We start from the raw sequence: 24,014 nt of genomic DNA, 5'->3' as shown, positions 1-24,014 counted from the left end.
ATGATATTGATGTTAATAATGTTAACCTCAACGGAGGCATGGGAAAGACTGAATTCTCTAGCCCCTTTGAACAATAGATTCGTACAACATCATAGAAAATTAGTGCATGACTTGTTAAATAATACGCAACCCCTGGCAGATTGTTGGATCTGTACCCATTCGCCGGTATCAGCCACAAGTATACCTTTTCTAGCAGTTCCCGTGTCAGCTGAAGAAATATTCGCTTGGCCTAATTGTTCAGACAACCTGGCCAACAACCAACCTGGCAATACTAGACTATGGAATACTACAATCGCCATACCAATTGTGGGAGGGGTAGAATTTCCTTGGTGGCAGGGCAATCTTACAGGAAAAATAGACAACTTACAATATTTAGCATTCAAGGGAGGAAAATGGGTACCTAGGAATAAGACTGGATTAACTGATTTAAGACAGGTCCCCACTGAAAATCTACAGCTCAGTTTCAGTACAACCACCCCTTCCTCTGATGCTTTCAAACCTACAGTATTGGAAAGATACATACATAATAGAAAATGGGAACATTCTGAGTTGTTCCCCCAAGGTGATGCAGACAGTTGTACAAGTAAGCCGGGGAACCTGGTTTGTAATGAATCCAATGAGTATGTCAACGGAATGCATGTATGTGGGAATCCCGCAGCCGGGTACTGTAGCCCCTTGGGACAAAAACCCTCTTGGTGTATGCTTCAGAATGTATCTAGTTTTGTGGATTTGGCTCACAGATTGGTATTGCAGCACTCAGCTTTGTGGGATCTGCCTGAGGGTACATTTTGGATATGCGGAGAAGGAGCATATAAATGGCTTCCCGTAGGTATAAAGGGTACTTGTACATTAGGACGCCTAACCCCGGCTACTTTCATAATTTCAAATAAACAAGTGAATATGCAAGCCGTGCCCAAGCACACACTGTATAAAAGAGCTGCAGATAACTCACCACGTCCCTCGGGAAGGCCGCATATAGTACAAATGGGAATTCCCAACAAAATTGCTAGTACCATTTTTATTTATCCTATGTTAACACAAATGTGGGATAAATTAGTTAGAGCCACGGATTATCTAGATGATCAGATTTGGGATATATTGGACATATTAAATACTAGTATAGCTGTACAGAATCAGCTTATAATAGTCACTAACCAACATACCCTGGTATTGGATTACCTAACTGCCTCACAAGGGGGTATGTGTCAAATCATCGGACCCACCTGCTGTCATTATATAGACCCGAATAGTACTATGAGTATGAGATTTAAATTAAAAGACATACAACGACTCAGGGATCAGTATGACAAAGACAATGACCAAAATAAGGATAGCTGGTGGTCAGATACCTTTTCTTTTCTTAACCCGGCCAATTGGTTCAGAGGGATCGGTGGGTGGGTTACCGGGATTATGCAAAGCCTAATACATACAGTTATGGTTATTGTAATTATATATGTATTATTCAAGGTTGTACTCAAGGGTATCTCGGTATGCACAAATAAATTTTGTGTAATGGATGCGAGAATATAAAGTTTTTTTTTGTAATATCACAAAAAGAATGACTAAAATGATCGACAAGGTTTTGAATGGAATATGTCAAAGGGGGGATTGTGAAGAGCAGAACAAAAATGATTACCTCAATGAACAAAAAAAATAAAAATAATAATTTGTGATAAATATTGACCTGTCCATTCAAGGACATTTTAGCTATAGTATGAAATCCTGTTTTTCTTGTCTGTGGAATTGCCTTTGTACTGTTTGTTGTGAAACTGCCGCCCACGAAACTGTTTTCTTTTCTTTTCTTTCTTTCCTGTTTTGTCTCTTTGTTTAAACATGCAAAACTTGTATAACCACTAAACCTACTGAAACAACTATATAAAGAAGGGATAGCACCTTGAAGGCAGGCGTGCTTCAGAGACTTCCCAGTGATACACTATACAAGACGTGTCTTGTGTATTATTTCTGGTGATTCCCCACCTCCAAAGGCTGCTCCGACTGAGTGTGATCCCGACAGTACCATATAACGTTTGTTAGTTTAGTTACATTTTTCCAAGAATGTGGAAGTCTGGTGGAAAAGGTCGTGGCCGTGGGCAGTCATTGTCAGCTGGTAATGATGGTAGTGGTGGTGGAGTATCAGGTGGTCGTGGGAAAAGCAATATAGCACCTAAGTCTTGAGTTGTTGAGCCAGCGTCATCATCTGGCTACACAAGGCCTCGAACGCTCCCTTTTCTGGGAGGAGGAAAACCGTTTTTAAAGCTGGAGCAGCAGGAACAAGTTTTGGCTTTCCTTGCTGACTCAGCCTCTAGCTCTTTCGCCTCCTCTTCGGAAAGTGCAAAATTTAAAAGCAGCGCATCGTCAGTGGATGCTCCCGGTCAGGAACAAGTCGCTTCCTTGTGTCCTTCACCCAGAACAACAGGGAAGGATGCGTCAGGCGACACAACGGGTTACTCCATGGAGCTCTTTACACATACCGTGCCTGGGTTAGAAAGGGAAATTGTTAACAGGCCATGCCCATTACAAGATGAATTGGACATGGAGTGCACAGATGCACAGCCACAGCTAGATTATTATGCTGTTCCATTGACTCAGATCACAACATTGCCCTCGCAGTGTACTGATCCAGAATCTGACCTTGATGAGACTATGGTGCCCCGTCCCGAATGCTATAGCACCGGCTTACACGGTGACACAGAGGAAGGTGCACAGGACATAGAAGAGGAGGTGATAGATGACCCAGTTGTTGACCCCGATTGGCAGCCATTGGGGGAACAGGGTGCCGCTGGCAGTAGCTCTGAAGCGGAGGAGGAGGAGCCGCAGCAGGCATCAACATCGCAACAGCTTTCATCTGGCAGGCCCGTATCTGGCCAAAAATCTGTGTCAAAACCAAAAACAGTTGTAGGACAGCGTGGCCATCCGGTTAAAGTAGCTCAGTGTGCAATGCCTGAAAAGGTATTTGATAGTAGGAAGAGTGCAGTCTGGCAATTTTTTAACCAAAATCCGAATGATCAGTGCAAAGTCATCTGTAAGAAATGCTCAAAAACCTTTAGCAGAGGTCAGAATGTCAAAAATTTAAATACAACTTGCATGTGTAGACATTTAACCACCATGCACTTGCAAGCCTGGACTAACTACCAAACGTCCCGTAACGTTGTTGCACTCGCTCACAATGAAGCTAGTCCGCAGCGCTACATTCCTTCCCTCACTGTAAGCCCACCGTTTACGACACCACCTGCAGCAAATGTGGATGTATCGTCGCCAGGCCAAAGCAGCCAGGGAATCACCAGGTTTGTGGTAGGAAACACTGCATGGCACCAGCAAGAATACCATCTCCAACCCTCTCTGTCTGCCATGTCCACCGGCACCCCCGCTAGTTCCCCGATCTGCAGCTCTCCAGTCCAGCTCACCCTACATGAGACTCTCGTTAGGAAAAGGAAGTACTCATCCTCGCATCTGCGTACACAGGGTTTGAACGCCCACATTGCTAGACTAATCTCATTAGAGATGATGCCCTACCGGTTAGTTGAAAGTGAAGCTTTCAAAGCCCTGATGGACTGCGCTGTACCACGCTACGAGCTACCCAGTCGACACTTCTTTTCTAGAAAAGCCATCCCAGCCCTCCACCAGCATGTAAAAGACCGCATTGTCCATGCACTCCAGCAATCTGTCAGTAGACAGGTGCACCTCACAACAGATGCATGGACCAGTAGGCATGGCCAGGGACGTTACGTGTCCATCATGGCACACTGGGTAAATGTGGTGGATGCAGGGTCCACAGGGGTCAGCCATATTGGGACAGTTCTGCCTAGCCCACGGTCTAGGAAACAGTTGGCTGTTGGCGTTCGCCACCCCTCCTCCTCCTCCAGCAGAAGCGATAGCTCGTCCACAGACCGCAGTCGTACGACCACTCCATCCGCAGCTGCCAGTGTTGCACACGAGGTGACCCATTATGGAACAGCTTGTGGTAAGCGTCAGCAGGCTGTGTTGGAAATGAAGTGTTTGGGCGACAACAGACACACCGCGGAAGTTCTGTCCAAGTTCTTGCAGCAACAAACTCAGTCATGGCTGGGCAGTGTACATCTTGAGGTAGGCAAGGTAGTCAGTGATAACGGAAGGAATTTTATGGCTGCCATAGCCCTTTCACAACTGAAACACATTCCTTGCCTGGCTCACACCTTGAACCTGATGGTGCAGTGTTTCCTGAAAAGTTATCCGGGATTACCCGCCCTGCTCCTGAAGGTGCGAAGACTTTGCTCGCACATCCGCCGTTCGCCCGTACACTCCAGCCGTATGCAGAACCATCAGCGATCTTTGAAGCTTCCCCAACACCACCTAATAATCAACATTGTAACAAGGTAGAACTCCACACTGCACATGCTTTAGAGGCTGTGCGAACAGAGGCGTGCTGTTATGTATTTGTGGGAGGATACACATACACGGGCAGGCAGTTGGATGGCAGACATGGAGTTGTCAGGTGTGCAGTGGTCGAAGCTACAAGACCTGTGTCAAGTCCTTCAGTGTTTTGAGGAATGCACACGCCTGGTTAGTGCAGATGACGCCATAATAAGCATGAGCATCCCCCTAATGCTTCTGCTGATGCTAAGTTTGATGCACATAAAGGAGCAGACGAGGATGACAGAAGCCTTGATGACAGTCAGCCATTGTCTGCTCAGGGAAGTCTCCTGGATGAGGTGGTGGACGAAGAGGAGGAGGATGAGGAGGATGATGAGTATTTTTTGGAGGAGGAAGCTTCTCAGGGGGCAATAGAAGCTGGTGGCGTTGCAAGGTCAGGTACAGCGGTTTTTGAGGGAGACAAGTGATGTTGATTTGCCAGAAAGTGCTCCTCAACCCAGCACAAGCAGTGAATTGACACCTGGAACATTGGCCCACATGGCGGATTATGCCTTGCGTATCCTAAAAAGGGACCCCCGCATTATCAAAATGATGACCGATGACGATTACTGGTTGGCCTTCCTCCTGGATCCACACTATAAAGGGAAATTGCTAAATATTATGCCACATGAGAACCTTGAGCAAATATTGGCAACCAAACAAGTAACTCTTGTAGACCGTTTGATTCAGGCATTCCCAGCACACAGCGGCGGTGATGGTTCTCACACGAGCTGCAAGGGGTAACATGGCAGAGGTGTTAGAGGTGCACAAATCAGAAGTGGCGTTGGACAGAGGGGTTTTATGACCAGGTTGTGGTGTGGTTTCGCAATGACCGCAGACAGGACAGGTACTGCAGCATCAATTCAAAGTGACAGGAGACAACATTTGTCCAGTATGGTTACTAACTATTTTTCCTCCCTTATCGATGTTCTCCCTCACACGTCATTCCCATTTGATTACTGGGCATCCAAAATAGACACCTGGCCTGAATTGGCAGAATATGCATTGCAGGAGCTTGCTTGCCCAGCAGCTAGTGTGCTATCAGAAAGAGTATTCAGGGCTGCTGGTTCAATACTGACCAAAAAAAGGAGTCGTCTGGCTACCCAAAATGTTGATGATCTAACCTTCATTAAAATGAACCAATCATGGATTTCTAATTATTTTGCCCCACCTTTCCCGGCTGACACCTAGCTTTCCTGTAAAAAGGTCTTGCTTTTGGACTGGTCTTACTGACTGTTCCAATTTCTCCATTTGCGGTTGCTGTATGTCCAGCCTATGCCATTTTTACACCCCCCTAAATGGGCTGACTCCCCCCACGGGGCCGTGGTCACCACTTGGCGCAAGCACCCGTGCGAGTGCCGTTTGGCTGAAGAGGTGGGTGTGCCCACTTTTGGGTGATGGCACTGGCACAGGGTCCCTCATAGTACAATGAAGTGTCTCTGGCGGTGGTGGTGCGCAGCCAACGTCAGACAAACCGTTGTAACATGAGGGGCCCTGGGCCAGTACCGCCGGCCACGAGAGAGTGTCCCCCCCAGCTCAAACAGTGCTCTAACACTTGCAAAATTATCTCACACTGCTCCACCACTGTTTAGTCTATGCGGTTAAATCCTTCAGTGGCACTGCCAATACCAATTTATTGACATGTATGATGCTAGTAAAAATATTCAGGGGCCCTGTCCTACATTTACACTAGTTAATACTTTGCGCCAACTACCACTGTCTGCAAGTCAGCAGAGGAGCCCAACCCTGTACCTAGGTATGCCACCTGTTTATTTGTGAATTTTTTTTTTTTGCCAGACATTAACCTCACTTTATTATTTTGGCCTAATAACTGTGTCAGACACTCCTTCCAATTGTCCTCCGCTGACCACACCAATGCTGACTGTGTACCCCTGGAACCTATTTAAACCTGCATCGAGCCTACTTTTTAATTTTAGGCCTAGTAAGTCTGTCTGCGGTCCCTCCTTCCAATTGCCCTCCACTGACCACACCAATGCTGCCTGTGTACCTCTGTAACCTATTTAAAACTGCATAGAGCCTACTTTTTTAATTTTAGGCCTAGTAAGTCTGTCTGCGGTCCCTCCTTCCAATTGTCCTCCACTGACCACACCAATGCTGCCTGTGTGCCCCTGTAACCTATTTAAAACTGCATAGAGCCTACTTTTTTTATTTTAGGCCTAGTAAGTCTGTCTGCGGTCCCTCCTTCCAATTGTCCTCCACTGACCACACCAATGCTGCCTGTGTACCTCTGTAACCTATTTAAAACTGCATAGAGCCTACTTTTTTAATTTTAGGCCTAGTAAGTCTGTCTGCGGTCCCTCCTTCCAATTGTCCTCCACTGACCACACCAATGCTGCCTGTGTGCCCCTGTAACCTATTTAAAACTGCATAGAGCCTACTTTTTTTATTTTAGGCCTAGTAAGTCTGTCTGCGGTCCCTCCTTCCAATTGTCCTCCACTGACCACACCAATGCTGCCTGTGTACCCCTGTAACCTATTTAAAACTGCATAGAGCCTACTTTTTTTTATTTTAGGCCTAGTAAGTCTGTCTGCGGTCCCTCCTTCCAATTGTCCTCCGCTGACTACACCAATGCTGCCTGTGTACCCCTGGAACCTATTTAAACCTGCATCGAGCCAACTTTCTTATTTTAGGCCTAGTAAGTCTGTCTGCGGTCCCTCCTTCCAATTGTCCTCCGCTGACCACACCAATGCTGCCCGTGTACCCCTGTAACTTTTTTTAAACTGCATTGAGCCAACTTTTTTGTTTAAGGCCTGTGTCTGTCTGCGCCACTCAATACAGCTGTCCTCCTCTTAAAAAAGCTGAGCTTCAATTGTCAGGAATTTGAAAACTGCATTGTGGCTACTAGTTTGGTTGGGGGCCTACTAACGGTGTCTGGTGCTCCTTGGTGTTCTCCTGATTTTTTTGCTTTCGCTTCAATCTTAAGGCTTTCGTCCCATATTTTTAATATTAAACTGCATTTGGCCTACTAGTTTGGTTGGGCCCCACTAACGGTGTCTGCCGCTCCTAGGTGTTCTCCTGGTTTACTTTCCTGAGCTTCAATCTTCAGGCTTTCAGCCTATATTTTTAATATTAAACTGTATTTGGCCTACTAGTTTGGTTGGGCCCCACTAACGGTGTCTGCCGCTCCTAGGTGTTTTCCTGGTTTACTTTCCTGAGCTTCAGTCTTCAGGCTTTCGGCCTATATTTTTAATATTACATTGCATTTGGCCTACTAGTTTGGTTGGGGCCTACTAACGGTGTCTGACGCTCCTAGGTGTTCTCCTGGTTTACTTTCCTGAGCTTCAATCTTCAGGCTTTCGGCCTATATTTTTAATATTACACTGCATTTGGCCTACTAGTTTGGTTGGGCCCCACTAACGGTGTCTGCCGCTCCTAGGTGTTTTCCTGGTTTACTTTCCTGAGCTTCAATCTTCAGGCTTTCGGCCTATATTTTTAATATTACACTGCATTTGGCCTACTAGTTTGGTTGGGGCCTTCTAACGGTGTCTGCCGCTCCTAGGTGTTCTCCTGTTTTACTTTCCTGAGCTTCAATCTTCAGGCTTTCGGCCTATATTTTTAATATTACACTGCATTTGGCCTACTAGTTTGGTTGGGCTCCACTAACGGTGTCTGCCGCTCCTAGGTGTTCTCCTGGTTTACTTTCCTGAGCTTCTATCTTCAGGCTTTCGGCCTATATTTTTAATATTAAACTGCATTTGGCCTACTAGTTTGGTTGGGCTCCACTAACGGTGTCTGCCGCTCCTAGGTGTTCTCCTGTTTTACTTTCCTGAGCTTCAATCTTCAGGCTTTCGGCCTATATTTTTAATATTACACTGCATTTGGCCTACTAGTTTGGTTGGGCTCCACTAACGGTGTCTGCCGCTCCTAGGTGTTCTCCTGGTTTACTTTCCTGAGCTTCTATCTTCAGGCTTTCGGCCTATATTTTTAATATTAAACTGCATTTGGCCTACTAGTTTGGTTGGGCTCCACTAACGGTGTCTGCCGCTCCTAGGTGTTCTCCTGGTTTACTTTCCTGAGCTTCTATCTTCAGGCTTTCGGCCTATATTTTTAATATTAAACTGCATTTGGCCTACTAGTTTGGTTGGGGCCTACTAACGGTGTCTGACGCTCCTAGGTGTTCTCCTGGTTTACTTTCCTGAGCTTCAATCTTCAGGCTTTCGTCCTATATTTTTAATATTAAACTGCATTTGGCCTACTAGTTTGGTTGGGGCCTACTATCAGTGTCTGCCACTCCTATGTGTACTCCTGGTTTACTTTCCTGAGCTTCAATCTTCAGGCTTTCGGCCTATATTTTTAATATGAAACTGCATTTGGGCTACTGGTTGTTCTTCTGGTTTGTTTTCCTGAGCTTCGATCTTCAGGCATTCGGCATATATTTACAAATTGTTAACTGCATTTGGCCTACTAGTTTGGTTGTCCCTACTAACGGTGTCTGCCGCTCCTTGCTGTTCTCCACTGAACAAAGCAGTGCCGCCTGTTTACTACTGTTACCAATTTTGAACTGCATTTAGCCTACTTACTGATTTGGGCCTACTCACTGTGTCAGCCTCTCATTACAGTTGTCCTCCACTGAACAAAGCAATGCCGCCTGGTTAGTCCTGTTACCAATTTTGAACTGCATTTAGCCCACTTTATTATTTGGGCCTATATCTGTGTTTCCTCCTCATCCTGCCCATTGCCCAGCCAGTGCTAGAGGAGTCTGCTGGTACATTGACCCTTGCACGCTACACAGCCAGAATCTGACCATGCTGAAAGTCAGGTTCCCCTTCCCGCTTACTATACCACCTTACATGAGGACAAAGAGGAAGGGGTAGATGAAAGTGCAGGTTCCTTCATCAGGTGGGGGGGGCATACTCGTTGGCGACGTCACTGGCACAGGGCCCCTCATAGTACGCAAAAGTGTCACTGCCGGTGGGAGGCGCCCCCGCCGTGCAAACACACCGCTGTACTTTGAGGGGCCCTGTGCCAGTGCCAATGCGAACGAGTGGGCCCCCCTGCTTGCTCAGGATCACAGCACTTGCAAAGTTGAAATACTTACCTCTCCCTGCTCCACTGCCGTGACGTAGTCCACGTTTCCTGGGCCCACTAATTACTTGAACCAGCCCTACCCCCCACAACTTTAACCAAATGACCCCCAATTTACAATGCCTAACTATTATTATAAGGTAAATTAAGATTGACAAGCTTCAGTAACAAGAATGGATGTTTTTGCCATTAAAATGGGCACTGTAGGTGTTTTCCTGGCCTCCACTCACTGCCGACTATGCTTCCCCATTGACTTGCATTGGGTTTCGTGTTTCGGTCGATCCCCGACTTTTCGCGATAATCGGCCGATTTCACTCGACTCGACTTTTGAGAAAGTCGGGTTTCGCGAAACCCGACTCGATCCTAAAAAAGTAAAAGTCGCTCAACCCTAGTTTCTATTGCTTATATTTGCTTAAAGGGGTATTCTCAAGTTATTAAATTGCTTTAATTAGTTAGATTGCATGAAAATATATAAGGTTGCAACTGACAATTTTTTCCTATTTAATGTCAATCTCTTGCTATGAGATCTTTCAAAGTGTACAGCTGGTATCCAAGATGTATAGTTCCACTTGCGGAGAGTGACATGTCAAACATGCCGAGATGAAGAGACTAAAAGTCGCAATGCTCCTCTGGGAAATTTGCAAATTGTCTGTTCAGAGAGGAAGAGGACTAGAACTATAGTGCCACCTATTGGAAGTAGTAATCCTAAAAGTCAATGTCAACCCTTTAAGAAGCCTTTTCATATGACTTAGGATAAAAGCCAAAACCAGAATTTGCATATTTTCCAGAGGAGCATTGCAGCTTGAAAGTCTCCTCATCTCGGCATGCTTGACATATCACTCTCAAGGAGAAACGTTACCCAATGGATTCCAGTCAGATGCCTCTCACACAGCCAAACCATATCTCACACTTTGCACTGATGAGGGTCAGTACAATTGAGATTCTGGTTTTATTCTAGTTCATGTGACAAGGCTCGTTAAAGGGTCAATATTGACTTCTAGGATTACTACTTCCTATAGGTGGCACTAGAGTTCTAGTCCTCTTTCCTCTCTGAAGAGACAGTTTGCAAAGTGTACAGCTGGTATCCATGGAGCTTGGCCACTAGTGCTTACCCAGACACTAGCCAAAAGTGCACAGTAACTACATTGAAGGAGAGGTGTTAACTCCTAATATTCCAGTCAGCTCTCTCCAGCCCATTAATTTCTATACAATAGTTAGCTGTTCACCTCCCTCCTCTCTCTTAACCCCTGACAGGCTGCTGTTAAATCTTGTAAGATCACCAGACTGCAGCATTGGCTTCTTTTAGAGCACTTCTCCTAATCTCAGCTCTCATTGTCCTTAACAGTAGGGTGGAACTAAAGGTACCTTCACACTAAACGACGCTGCAGCGATCCAGACAACACACAGACAGCTCTCCAGCGACCAACGATGCCGGTAACCAGGGTAAACATCGGGTTACTAAGCGCAGGGCCGCGCTTAGTAACCCGATGTTTACCCTGGTTACCATCCTAAAAGTAAAAAAAACTGTCCCCGGCGCTTTGCTTCTCTGCTCTGGCTGTGAGCGCCGGGCAGCTGGAAAGCACAGCGGTGATGTCACCGCTCTGCTTTCCGGCCGCTGTGCTCACAGCCAGAACAGAGAAGCAGAGCGCCGAGGACAGACAGCGGTAGGTAAGTATGTAGCGTTTGTTTTTTTTACTTTTAGGATGGTAACCAGGGTAAACATCGGGTTACTAAGCGCGGCCCTGCGCTTAGTAACCCGATGTTTACCCTGGTTACCGGCATCGTTGGTCGCTGGAGAGCTGTCTGTGTGACAGCTCTCCAGCGACCAAACAGCGACGCTGCAGCGATCCGGATCGTTGTCTGGATCGCTGCAGCGTCGTTTAGTGTGAAGGTACCTTTAGTTCCACCCTACTGTTACCCTGGTTACCAGCGAAGACATCGCTGAATCGGTGTCACACACGCCAATTCAGCGATGTCAGCGGGAGAGCCAGCGACCAAAGAAAGTGCTGGCCCTCTAGCCCCGACCAACGACATCACAGCAGGATTCTGATCGCTGCTGCGTGTCAAGCTGAACGATATCGCTAGCGAGGACGCTGCAACGTCACGGATCGTTAGCGATATCGTTTAGTGTGAAGGTACCTTAATGCCTGTTATCTCCATATGTAAAAAAGTAAAAACAGTGTTGAGTCAGAGCAAACCACTGATAGCTAAATGTGTTACAGAAGAACTTTATGGTTCTGTTAATACTAACAGAATATTTTCAGTTATTTTACTAGAGTTCTGTTGCTCACTAGAAATGTCACTTAAGGACTGCCCACTATGTCGAAACCAGGAAGTATGGATATGGTAAGGAAGAGGTAGACAAAATGCCTTCACTCATATGTATCTTCCATGTTAGGGAGTAAAGGAGCGATGAGTAGCACATTGGAGATGGGTAATGTGGCGCTAGTCACAACCCATGGACAGGCCATGAGTCAGTGAAGTCAGACGTTCTGGGGTCAATACCAAAAGATCACGTAGTACACCAAGGGAAAATACAAAGCCGTAAGTCAGGTCACATGCCAGGGTCAGAATACCAGGGAAAAAGCAGATAAGCAAAAGGGCAATAACAAATGGGTTGTCAGAACATGGTCCAAAGGTCAGCAGCAGAATATCAGATACAAAGGGGCAATCACAAACAGGTAGTCTGAACACGGTTTAAAGGTAAGCAGCAGAAAATCAGAACTTACAGCACAGGGATCAGATGAACACACACCAGAGAGCACAGGCTTTGAACAAGCTTTTGACTGCCAGTTATCTGGGCTAGACACCTCACCTAAATAGCAAGGCAATTACCAAGAACAGGTAGCACCTGTGGAAATCACTGCACCTTCCAGTCTCAGATAGATCAATTGAGCTGTCAATCAAAGCACCGACAGCTCAACATGCCCTTGCACAGGATAAGATGACAGAGCTGTCCATCACTGAGTCCCAGACTCTGAGCAGAGGAGTCGTGACCCTCTCTTCAATGTTGGGGCCACCGGACCCCCAGGTTTCCCAGGAAACTTACAATGAAAAGCTCCAACCAAACTATGTGCATTCGCAGAGTGAGCAGGAACCCAGTATATCTCCTCGGGTCCGTATTCCGTCCAGTGAACAAGATATTGGAGGTTATTTCGAAACCTCTGAGAATCCACGATCCTTTGCACCTCGTACTCCAAACCTCCATCAACAGAGACTAGAGGAAGAGGGAAAGAGACAGACAACACAGAAGGAACAAACTTTTTTAACAGAGGTTTGTTAAAAACATTGGGAACATGAAGGGACTGCGGAAGCTTTAATCTAAAGGCAACTGGCTTTATTACCTGTAGAATCTCGTATGGGCCAATCAATTTTGGTCCCAAGGATGAAAACCATAATTACAAAAGAAAGGAGAGGTTCCAGTGGACTGATTGACCCGACTGTTAAAGGCAAACTCAGCAAGAGGCAAAAATGAGGACCAGTCCTCCTGCTGAGCCACCACAAAGCATCTTAAAATTTGTTCAAGCGATTGATTTGTCCTCTATGTCTGACCGTTTGTTTCAGAGTGATAAGCAGAGGAAAAAGACAAATCAATTCCCAACTTCCTAAAAAATGCTCACCAGAATTTAGAGACACCCCCTATCAGATACAATGTTTAAAGGAATGCCATGCAGTCTCACCGCATGATTGATGGTGAACCAGTAAAGTGTTTCAGCATTAGGTAACCCAGATAATGGAACAAATTGAGCTTGTTTACTGAATCGGTCAACCACTACCTAAATAACCTTTTTTCCACCAGATAAAGGCAAATTCGTAATGAATTCAATGACAAATGAGTCCACGGTCTTTCTGGAATAGGCAATAATGGGGCCAATTCCCCGGCTGGCTGGTTATGACAGACTTTTAGTTAGAAAAATATTTAGATTTGAAAGTCCTCAGTGGTTGATACCTTTTAATGGCTAACTGAAAAGATGGTAAGAAATTGCAAGATTTCGAGAATCATTAGGAATAGACTAATACAAAATCTGATATGACAAGTGACGTGAAGGAGAATTATCATTATGGGAGAACCAGACCCCAATCAAGGAGAATAAAACTTTCACACTTCTTATTTATGAACTGTTCCAATATTTGCGGCCATAACTGTTTATCTTTCTCCCATGATGATAAATCTGCTTCACGTCACTTGTCTTGTCTACTGCATTATTTCTGTGCCGATTTGTGTATAAATATGTGATTCTTAAAAGTGTGTATTAGTGTATGCCTGATGAAGAAACCTGAATAGTCTCGAAAGCTTTCAATTTTTTACTGTTTTCAGTTAGCCATTAAAAGGCATCAACCACTGAGGACTCTCAAATCTAAATATTTTACTATCTATGGGATAGCACGGTACAATGGTATATATCTTTCCTGCATTAATATCGTTAAGCATGGATGGCCACCAAAAGAATCTAGCAACAGCTTTCTGTGTAGCAGTGACTACCGGGTGACCACTTAGGACAGAGTCATAAAATTCCTGCAATAGACGTAATCTAAGATCCTCAGGCACATATAATTTAAGTTCAGGAGTAGCGGATGGGGCCAATGACTCGAACTCACGAATTTCAGCTTCCAATTCTTAAAATACACCATTTTCCAAATTATTATGCAAATTGGATTTAAGCGTCATAAAGATTTAAAGATTTAATTGTTTTGTTTTTCAAATAAACTTGTTGATGGTATTGTGTCTCAGGGCTCAATGGATCACTGAAATCAATCTTAAACACATGTGATAATTAGTTTTCCAGGTGATTCTAATTAAAGGAAAAATACTTAAAAATGATGTTCCACAGGTTTCAAGCAATACGGGAAATAAAAAGGATCTCTCTGCTTCTAAAAAGTGTTAAATAGAGCAATGACTTGGACAAGGTATGAACACATTAGATATTTCACGAAAACTTAAGAGTGATCATCATACTGAAGAGATTTTTGACTGAAACAGAGCACAGACAGAGTTCATGCAGATAAAGGCATAATGAGGAAGGTTTCTGCGAGACAAATTGATTGGATTAAGAGAGCAGCTGCCAAAATACAGTTACAAAGCAACAAACAATTATTTTAAGCTGCTGGAACCTCAAGGTGTAGGATCCCTCAAAGGCTTGCTGTGGTGCATAAACCTACTATTCGGCCACCCCTAAACAGTGTTCACAAGCAGAAATGGTTACAGTGGGCCCAGACATACAAGAGGACTAATTTTCAAACAGTCTTGTTTACTGATGAGTGTCGAGCAACCCTGGATGGTCCAGATGGATGGAGTAGTGGATGGTTGGTGGATGGTTGCTATGTCCCAACAAGGCTGCGACGTCAGCAAGGAGGTGGAGGAGTCATGTTTTGAGCCGGAATCATGGCAAAATAGCTGGTAGGGCCCTTAAGGGTTCCTGAAGGTGTGAAAATGACCTCTGCAAAGTATATAGAGTTTCTGACTGACATCTTTCTTCCATGGTATAAAAAGCAGAAACGTGCCTTCAGGAGCAAAATCATCTTCATACATGACAATGCCCCATCTCATGCTGCAAAGAATACTTCTGAGCCATTGGCTGCTATGGGCATAAAAGGAGATAAACTCATGGTGTGGCCACCATCTTCCCCTGACCTCAACCGTACAGAGAACCTTTGGAGTATCATCATGCAAAAGATCTATGAGGGAGGGAGGCAGTTCACATCAAAACAGCAGCTCTGGGAGGTTATTTTGACTTCATGCAAAGAAATACAGGCAGAAACTCAACAAAAACTCACAAGTTCAATGGATGCAAGAATTGTGAAGGTGATATCAAAGAAGGGGTCCTATGTTAACATGTAACTTGGCCTGTTAGGATGTTTTGGAGTTAAATAGCTTTTTTGTTCAGTGAATGTGACCTCCTAATGCTGCAAATTCCAGAAATGAGCATTTTCAGTTCATTAAAACATATCAAATGATTTTGAAATTCTACTGTGCCTGATCATTTGGAACAGTGCATTTTGAGTTTTTATTCTTTTTGGAGATTATACTGTTATCATTGGGAGGTTTCTTCAATAAAATTCAATGTATACTCTAACGGGTGATGACATTTATTAGACTGACTGTCATTTGCACCGACCATTTAGGAAAATCTGAGAAAAATATAATTTGCATAATAATTTGGAACATGGTGTACCATAGAAATCACAATTCCTAGAGTACGAATGGAGGATGGAGGTTCTGGAGGAGAAACAGAATCAAGGCTGCATGACAAAGCATCAACCTTAACATTCTTAGACCCCATTCTGAACATGATGGAAAAACTGAATCTGGAGAAAAATAAGAACCTTCTGGCCTGTCTAGGGGTTAAACATTTAGCAAATTTAATATAGGCTAAATTTGTATTATCTGTCACCACATTAAGGGATGAATAGCTCCCTCCAAAAAAATGTCTCCAGTCTTTAAAAGCTAACTTGACAGCTAGTAGCTTGTGATTCTTCACAACATAGTTTCTTTCAGCAGATGAAAATTTCCTGGATAAAACTGCACATGGACACAAGTTGGTCAGAATTTTGGAACCTTGACACAAATCAGCCACCAGCCCAACCTCTGAGGCATCCACTTCTCTGATGAATGGTTTCTGGTGATCAGACTGAATCAAAACTGGAGTGAACATGAGGCACTCCTTTAATTTATCAAAGGAGCCAACAACATCCAAAGACCAAATCTTAAGATCCGCCCCCTTTCGTGTGAGGTCAGTAAAGGGTTTCACGATCTGAGAAAAGCCCTTAATATACTTTCTGTAGTAATTAGTGAACTCTAAAAATCATTGCAATGCTTTCAGATCATGAGGTTGAATCCAATCAATTATAGCCTGCACCTTCGCAGGGTTCAGTTTAAACCCTTCAGCTGATAAAATGAACCCCAAGGACAATATTCTCTAAACAGATAAATTACATTTTTCCACTTTAGCAAACAAAGAATTTTCCCTGAGTTTCTGCAAAGCAAATTGAATGTGCTCGTAGTGAGAATTCATATCAGATGAAAAATTAGAATGTCATCCAGATATACCACAATAAATCTTCCAATAATATCAGAAAAAAATGTAATTCATAAAGTTCTGAAAGACTGGAGGTGCATTGGTTAACCCAAAAGGCATGACAAGATTTTAAAATAAACCCTCCGATGTTAAAAGCTCCATTTTCCACTCATCACTCTCCCAGACACACATCAGATTATATGCCCCTCTAAGATCAATCTTAGAAATCCATTTAGCCCCCGTAAACTGATTATATAGTTTCAGGGATAAGTGGAAGCGGGTAAGTATTCTTAACCGTAGTTTTGTTTAGTTCATGGAAATCGAGGCAAGGACGGAGGCCACTATCTTTCATTTTCACAAAAAAAGAACCACGAAGCTATAGGTGAGGATGAAGGACAGATATGACCCTTCTGTAAACTTTCATTTACATATTCTTTTATAGCGGTCCGTTCAGGTCCCGGAAAATTATACACGCTAGCTTTAGGCAATTTGGAATTCATAAAAAGATTTACTGTATAGCACCATCATAAGGACAATGGGGAAGAAGTATCTCAGCCTCTTTCTCCGAGAATCAGACTGCAAAGATAGTGGACAATATTCCACGCTGCCAACAGAATGGAGATGTATATCCCAGTGTGGTACAGTAAGGTGGTGGTTTATTTCAACACATTTCAAAGTATATAACTTCTTCTTCAGGAAAAACCACATCTATCATACATGTGGTTTTTCCAGAAGAAGTTATATACTTCGAAATGTGTTGAAATAAACCACCACCTTACTGTACCATACTGGGATATACGTCTCCATTCTGTTGGCAGCGTGGGATATTGTCCTCTAACTCCCTTTAGGCCATGGGCACACGTTCAGTATTTTTCGCGTTTTTTCACTATAAAAACGTGATAAAAACGCAAAAAAAACGCTTACATATGCCTCCTATTAATTACAGTGTATTCCGCATTTCTAGTGCAAATGTTGCTTTCTTTTCCGCGAAAAAATCGCATTGCGGAAAAAAAAGCAACATGTTCATTAAAAATGCGGAATTGCGGGGATTCCGCACACCTAGGAGTGCATTGATCTGCTTACTTTCTGCATGGGGCTGTGCACACCATGCGGAAAGTAAGCAGATTATGTGCGGTTGGTACCCAGGGTGGAGGAGAGGAGACTCTCCTCCACGGACTGGGCACCATATAATTAGTAAAAGAAAAAAGAATTAAAATAAAAAATAGTCATATACTTACCCTCTGATGGCCCCGTAATCTTCCCGCCTCTCAGCGGTGCATGCTGCCGCTTCTGTTCCTATAGATGGTCTGTGTGTAGGACCTGCGATGACGTTGCGGTCCTGTGATTGGTCGCGCGACCGCTCACGTGACCGTGACGTCATCGAAGGTCCTGCACACACACACCATCTATAGGAATGGACGCCGCTGAGGAGATCGGCTGTTTGCAGGTAAGTATAACCATTTTTTTATTATTTTTAAACATTCTATCTTTTACTATAGATGCGGCATAGGCAGCATCTATAGTAAAAAGTTGGTCACACTTGTCAAACACTATGTTTGACAAGTGTGACCAACCTGTCAGTCAGTTTTCCAAGCGATGCTACAGATCGCTTGGAAAACTTTAGCATTCTGCAAGCTAATTACGCTTGCAAAATGCTAAAAAAAACGCAAAAAAAACCGCAAAAAAAAATGCGGATTTCTTGCACAAAATTTCCGGTTTTCTTCAGGAAATTTCTGCAAGAAATCCGGACGTGTGCACATACCCTTACAGTCTAATGCCTGATGGTCGCTTTCTGACCCGTGGATCCGCTGCGGCTGATTTTCTACATTATATGCATATTTAACAGATTGAAAAGGTGAGTTTAATCTGAGTGCTAAACTAACTGTATTTTGGATAAGACCCTACTTGCACTGATCTCTCCTACAGTTTATTGGTTATCTTTCATTGAGAACACATCTCCGAAGTCTTTCAGGTAAGCCGGCAGACCCTCCAGAGTAGCGGAGCAAATTTGTACAGAGCTAAGACATTCCTTAACAGCAGGAACTCCATTTAACAATATCCTTCCAACACCAATCAGTAACAGGATTATGGATATGCAGCCATGGAAATCTCAACACCAACCCAGCAGGTAAATTATCCAATATATAGCAGGAGATGGACTCAGAGTGAAGAATTCCCACTCTAAGTATGAATTCCACCATTACCTGCTGGACAAAGTTCTGAAGTAACAGTGTTTTGTCAATAGCAACAATCTGAATAGGTCTTTCCAATTATACTGTCCCTAATCCTAATTTAAGAACCAGTCCAGAATCAATTAAATTGGCGGCAGATCCACAGTCAATGAAAGCAAGAACAGGATAACCTCAGGTTCTGAAAACAAAGTTCCACGTTCAGCAGTACTTTATCTGAGGAGTAAAAGGGTACCACAAAATCTGGGTGACCTTCTCGAATATCACCCAGACTTAGACGTTTCCCTACGACTTGCTGGCTTGAGAGCGATTTGAGCAGTCTTTGAGGAAGTATCCTGCACAACCACAATAAAGGCAAAGTCCGAGATCATGCTGATGCCTCCTCCCCATGACCTGAGAGCGGGCTGCTCCAACCTCACAAGTTCGGCGATCCATTCGAATGGCCTAGGTCATGGCTTCCCCTTGGTAACAGGGTGGAGTATGCAACACCAGAGCATCCTACAGAGTATCCGAAAGGCCATGGTGAAACTGACCCCTGAGAGCTGCATCATTCAGCAAAACAAAGTTGTGTTTTTATTCTCTTTTTATAGATAAATAATCTTTTCAACCTGACTCAGATCTCTAAATATTTTGGATATGGCAAAAAACGTAAGAAGGAATATTTATATCACCTTTACTTTCTATAATTTCAAGAAAGGCTTTGACCTTAAATGTTCTCTATGCATCCTTCTATTCTAAAGCATACACTTTAGCTAAGTCCAACTTTATGGTTTTGGCCTGTTTTCCATTTATTTTTAACAAATTTCTATTACATACAGTAGCACTGTGAGATTTATCCTGGTAGATACCAACAGTGACTGGTTGATTATGTATTGGTTTGGCAAGACGTAAATAGCAGGAAATAAAAATAGTCCATACTATGTGAATCGGTGATGCTTTAATGTACCATCTTACGTCTTAAACATATACTGTAGATATTATTGATACTTAAAGGTAACCTGCGCACTTATGAGGGCAGTGCAAATTTGTGTAATGCGCATGCGCCGGCGCCAACTTCACTTCTGGTTAACAGAACTTTGCTCTGCCCTTGGTTTGTGAGAGCAAAGTGCGCCTGCACAGGCATGCTCTCCAACTGCAAAGGCACAAGATTCACAGTGATCCGAAGATGACATTGGACATATCATGGACTTTAATCATTGCAAAAGGTTGGCAATTCTGTTGATACGGGAGGTGCAGACCCGAGACCACCGATGCACATCGGAACAGACCATGATGATTAGCATACGGTGGGGAGACTTTTAAAATGTATTTTTTGTTTATTCTAGGTTATATTTGTTAAATGGCCACAGTGTGAATGCACACCTATGCATTAGTTACACAAACATATACTCTGGCTCATTTTTTTCTGATTTCTTACAAATACCTAGTTTTTAAAGGTTCTGCTTTAATTTCTATGTTTTGAGGCGAAACCTTCATGTTACTGAAACTTCTTTTTGGACAGTAATGTTTACTCCTGACATACTGCTCACTGATGGAGACGTGTGTGACACAATTAATTAATAAGTGGCAACCAATGAAAGTCACTGTGCCTGTGATAGATACTGTACTTAGTCACACAAGTGCAGATGAAAGCTTCAAATAATACTTACCGCCATGGCTGAAAATGTTGGCACACATGCTTTGTTATGCACATATACTGTATTTCCTTTGTGTGTAGTGGAAATATCCTGCACAACCACAATAAAGGCAAAGTTCAAGATCATGCTGATGCCTCCTCTCCATGACCTGAGAACGGTCTGCTCCAACCTCACGAGTTCGGCGATCCATTCGAATGGCCTGGGTTATGGCTTCCCCTTGGTAACAGGGTGGAGTATGCAACACCAGAGCATCCTACAGAGTATCCGAAAGGCCATGGTGAAACTGACTCCTGAGAGCTGCATCATTCAGCAAAACCTCAAAGGACCATTGGCAGAACTCAGAGCTATAGTCCTCTGTGGTGAGGCCCTCCTGTGTCAGGTTCATGATCTTAGCTTCTGCGACCTGGGCCCTGTCAGGTTCTTCATAGATAATCCCTAAGACGTCAAAAAAGGCATCAATGGAATATCATTTTGGGGCTACAGGGGACAAAGAGAGTGCCCAACTCTGAGGACCCCCTCGTAATAGGGACATGATTATTCACACCCAATGGGACTCATCCAGCAAAGTCCAATGTTGTAAGGTAGAAAATAAATTGTGGCTCTCCATAAACACCCTAAACTAATCCTTCCCTCCCAAAAATTTGTCAGGTAGTGCCACTACAGGTACAGGAGAGGCTAACTGCACGTCAAAAGGTGCAGGAGTCATTGCTACAGTCGAAGGTGGAGAACTCTTGGAAGCAGCCATAGTTCTAGAAAACTGACTCTGCAGCTCTGACTATTAAGTTCCTAGTTTTTGGTGTTCCCTTGCCAGATCCTGAACCATATGGGTTAGACTCACCATCTGATCACAGAGTGCACTACAGGGATCCACTGGTGATAAAAAAATACTTTTGGGGCCAGTCAAAATGTGACGCTAGTCACTACCCACAGACTGGCCGTGAGTCAGTGAAGTCAGATGTTCCAGGGTCAATACAAAAAGGGCATGTAGTAAACCAAGTGAAAATACAAAGTAGTAAGTCAGGTCACATGCCAGGGTCAGAATACCAGAGAAACAGCGGATAAGCAAAAGGGCAATGACAAACGGGTGTTCAGAACACGGTTCAAAGGGCAGCAGCAGAATATCAGATGTGATGCAAAGGGGTCAATAATAAATGGGTAGTCAGAACATGGTCCTAAGGTCAGCAGCAGAATATTAGATGCAAAGGGGCAATAACAAGCGAGTAGTCAGAACACGGTCCATAGGTCAGCAGCAGAAGATCAGAACTTACAGCTCAGGGATCAGGCAAACACACACCAGAGAACACAGGCTTAAAACAAGCTTTTGACTGCCAGTGATCAGGGCCAGACACCTCACCTAAATATCAGGGCAATTACCAATAACAGGGAGCACCTGTGGAAATCTCTGCACCTTCGTCTCAGATAGGTTAACTGAGCTGTCAATCAAAGCACCGACAGCTCAGCACGTCCCAGCACAGGATAGGATGACAGAGCTTTCCATCACGAAGTTCCAGACACTCTGTGCAGAGGAATCGTGACAGGTAACTATTAATTGTGCACTGTGTGGGCATGTCTGTGACCATGTTATCATCTAGATGGAGTAAATGCAGTAAAAAAATGCAAACTACAATACAGAAAGCTAAATCCATGGTTTCTTCCTTTCTGGCTTGTGAATGGAAAAGAAGAGAAGACCTCTATCATCCTGATAGGTACTGATTTTCATTTTTAGAACTCAAACCTTTAAAGGGACCCTGTCACCTGAATTTGGAGGGAACAATCTTTAGCCATGGAGGCGGGGTTTTGGGGTTTTTGATTCACCCTTTCCTTACCCGCTGGCTTCATGCTGGCTGCAATATTGGATTGAAGTTCATTCTCTGTCCTCCGTAGTACATGCCTGCACAAGGCAATCTTGCCTTGCCCAGGCGTGTACTACGGAGGACAGAGAATGAACTTCAATCCAATATTGCAGCCAGCATGCAGCCAGCGGGTAAGGAAAGGGTGAATCAAAAACCCCAAAACCCCGCCTCCATGGCTGAAGATTGTTCCCTCCAAATTCAGGTGACAGTGTCCCTTTAAATATTTATGCTGTGATACTTTATGGTGGCCAAAATGGTTGGTTAAATCCAATAAAGTGACCCTTGATACAAAAAATGTTTTGTGCCCTTTCTATAAGGAGACTGCATAGCTCTGAGCTGCTCATGAGGCTACTTGAGAATACCCACAAAGGTCACAGTGTATATGTACACCTACATTATACTACATGTGTGCTGGCCCTTGTTATGATGCTTGAACCCCCTAGGTTCAAGCAACATATTGTAATCCGATTTCTTATATTTTATTCTTCTTCTCCGCGTTTTCCGCAATTAATGCGGCCCGAACCACTCGGTGCAGAGACCCCGTTCAGGCGGCGTTTCGAAGCCCTCGGTGGGGACAGGTGTGCTATGTATTTTTGGAGTCGATCCAATTTGTAGTTTTTTTTAAAAATCGCATTTAAAAAAAAAATTTCACATAGGAATTAATGACGACCTTTCCATGACCCCCAACTTGACCATCCAAAGATGGCAGCTATGCAAATGTACGGTGCCCATTTTAGGACATGATCATTTATCAAAGTCAAACATCAGAATAAAGTGACTATGACACCCGACACTCCGACACCCCGACACTCTGACCCCCGACACCCCGACACTCCGACACCCCAACACCCCGACACCCTGACACCCTGACACTCCGACACTCTGACACTCTGACACTCCAACACCCCAACACTCCGACACTCCAACACTCTGACACCCCGACACTCCGACACTCTGACACTGACACTCCGACACCCCGTCATCCGACACTCCGACACCTGACACCCCGACACTCTGACACCCTGACAGCCCGACACCCCGACACTCCGACACCCCGACACCCTGACACTCCGACACCCAGACACCCTGACACTCCGACACCCAACACTCCGAGACCCAACATCCGACACTCCGACACCCAACACTCCAACACCCGACACTCCGACACCCAACACCCTGACACTCCGACACCCCAACACCCCGACATCTGACACTCCAACACTCTGACACTCTGACACTCCGACACCCAGTCATCTGACACTCCGACACCCGACACTCCGACACCCTGCGGCTTTTTCATGACACTGAGGACAGGTGGATTTCATGGGTATGTGCTAATAACCTTACTGAGCTTCTATGCACTTGCACTTTTGATCTTGGGTAATATGGCTAATCTTTTTGGCCTGGTATTATGAAGCTGGTGTACTATGGATATTTATTCCATCCCCATGCCCCTGTTACTTTTTCCTCACTCTCTGGTACTTTGTGCACTTTACTCGGTTACCATCCTTCCTCATATTACATATTGATCTTTGTTATTTCGTTTTAGTATGTATGTATTCTCAATAAAATTTGTTATCTTTTTATACTATTTTCCGAGTGGTGTGCTTTGATACTTTGTATCTCTTTGGTTAGTCCTGACACTCCGACACCCCGACATCCGACACTCCAACATTCTGCTCTGACACCCCGACATCCGACACCCAACACTCCGACAACCGACACCCCGACACCCCGACACTCCGACATCCGACACTCCAACACTCTGACACTCCAACATCCGACACTCCGTCACTCTGACACCCGACACTCTGACACCCGAAACTCTGACACCCGACACTCCGACACCCGACAACCGACTCTGAAATAAATACATTTTTTATG

This window comes from Ranitomeya imitator, chromosome 4, assembly GCF_032444005.1.
Source record: "Ranitomeya imitator isolate aRanImi1 chromosome 4, aRanImi1.pri, whole genome shotgun sequence".
Taxonomy (NCBI): Eukaryota; Metazoa; Chordata; class Amphibia; order Anura; family Dendrobatidae; genus Ranitomeya; species Ranitomeya imitator.
The sequence above is the reverse complement of the archived record's forward strand: the minus strand, read 5'-3'. Positions refer to the sequence as shown.